This window comes from Bombus affinis, unplaced genomic scaffold, assembly GCF_024516045.1.
Source record: "Bombus affinis isolate iyBomAffi1 unplaced genomic scaffold, iyBomAffi1.2 ctg00000137.1, whole genome shotgun sequence".
In the NCBI taxonomy this organism is placed as follows: Eukaryota; Metazoa; Arthropoda; class Insecta; order Hymenoptera; family Apidae; genus Bombus; species Bombus affinis.
This window is the reverse complement of record NW_026108863.1, coordinates 62,886-65,496: the sequence shown is the minus strand read 5'-3', so window position 1 is coordinate 65,496 and position 2,611 is coordinate 62,886.

Below are 2,611 nucleotides of genomic sequence, written 5' to 3'. Positions count from 1 at the left end.
GTTATACAATGTATCGTAATAGTATATAACGTTATATGTTATATCGTAATAGTATATAACGTTATACGTTATATCGCAATACTCTATAACGTCATACGCTATAACGTAACAGTATATAACGTTATATCATAATAGTATATAACGTTATACGTTATATCGTTATAGCATATAACGTTATACGTTATGTCGTTATAGCATATAACGTTATACGTTATATCGTTATAGCATATAACGTTATACGTTATATCGTTATAGCATATAACGTTATACGTTATATCGTTATACTATATAACGTTATACGTTATATCGTAATACTACATAACGTCATTCGTTATATCGTTATAGCATATAACGTTATACGTTATATCGTAATACTACATAACGTCATAAGTTATATCGTAATATTATACAACGTTATACGTTATATGGCAATAATATATAACTGTATACCTTCTATCGTAATAGTACATAACGTTATACGATGTATCGTAATAGTATATAACGTTGTGCGTTATAACGTAATAGTTTAGTACGTTATACGTTATAACGTAATAGTATATAACGTTATACGCTATATTGTTATAGCATATAACGTTATACGTTATATCATAATAGTATATAACGTTATCGTTATATCGTTATAGCATATAACGTTATACGTTATATCGTAATACTACATTACGTCATACGTTATATCGTAATATCATACAACGTAATACGTTATATCGCAATAATATATAACTATATACGTTCTATCGTAATAGTATATAACGTTATACGTTATATCATAATAGTATATAACGTTATCGTTATATCGTTATAGCATATAACGTTATACGTTATATCGTAATACTACATAACGTCATACGTTATATCGTAATATTATATAACGTTATACGTTATATCGCATTAATAGATAACTATATACGTTCTATCGTAATAGTATATAACGTTATATCATAATAGTATATAACGTTATACGTTATATCGTAATACTACATAACGTCATACGTTATATCGTAATATTATACACCGTTATACGTTATATCGCAATAATATATAACTATATACGTTCTATCGTAATAGTATATAACGTTATATCATAATAGTATATAACGTTATACGTTATATCGTTATAGCATATAATGTTATACGTTATATCATAATAGTATATAACGTTATACGTTCTATCGTAATAGTATATAACGTTATACGTTATATCATAATAGTATATAACGTTATCGTTATATCGTTATAGCATATAACGTTATACGTTATATCGTAATACTACATTACGTCATACGTTATATCGTAATATCATACAACGTAATACGTTATATCGCAATAATATATAACTATATACGTTCTATCGTAATAGTATATAACGTTTTACGTTATATCATAATAGTATATAACGTTATCGTTATATCGTTATAGCATATAACGTTATACGTTATATCGTAATACTACATAACGTCATACGTTATATCGTAATATTATATAACGTTATACGTTATATCGCATTAATAGATAACTATATACGTTCTATCGTAATAGTATATAACGTTATATCATAATAGTATATAACGTTATACGTTATATCGTAATACTACATAACGTCATACGTTATATCGTAATATTATACACCGTTATACGTTATATCGCAATAATATATAACTATATACGTTCTATCGTAATAGTATATAACGTTATATCATAATAGTATATAACGTTATACGTTATATCGTTATAGCATATAATGTTATACGTTATATCATAATAGTATATAACGTTATACGTTATATCGTTATAGCATATAACGTTATACGTTATATCATAATAGTATATAACGTTATCGTTATATCGTTATAGCATATAACGTTATACGTTATATCGTAATACTACATTACGTCATACGTTATATCGTAATATCATACAACGTAATACGTTATATCGCAATAATATATAACTATATACGTTCTATCGTAATAGTATATAACGTTATATCATAATAGTATGTCGGAGATGGAAAAACACCGGAACCTCTCCTTGGATTCTCGGGAATACCGTAATGTCGTAATTTAGATTAAACAAATGTCGCTCCGATTGTTCGAGGTTTATGATAGTGAGCTTGGGCTCGAGGCTACAACCAGTCGCCGAACGTAGCCGCGGTCAAGGGATGAACGTTTTATCTAACAAAGGCACAGAGTAACTCTATACCTCTCCTTTAAAGAAATAGCCGTAGCGACACGTGGCAGTAAATATTTCAAAGGTTTCTGTTCCGTGGCTCGCCACACGCAGATCCTATCCTTCGGGTAAGATGATCTCCAGATGTCAATATACCTCCGCAGTATGTTTAGCTAACTTGAGGACCCGCAATAAATCTTAAGATTTAGTCAAGCAAAGTTCTTCATTTAGACAAACAGTCCTTGTTGCAACTACGGGACGATAGGAGAAGCCTATCTTCCACGAACGATGCCCCCGTCAACAACCTCCCCTCAAGGGCGGCCAGCATCTCTTTCAAAACGCCGATATGGAGATCGACCAATTAGCAACAGCGCTAATTTCCCTCACCTTTGGAACGAAAGCTTTCTTTGACGAATCCGAGGAT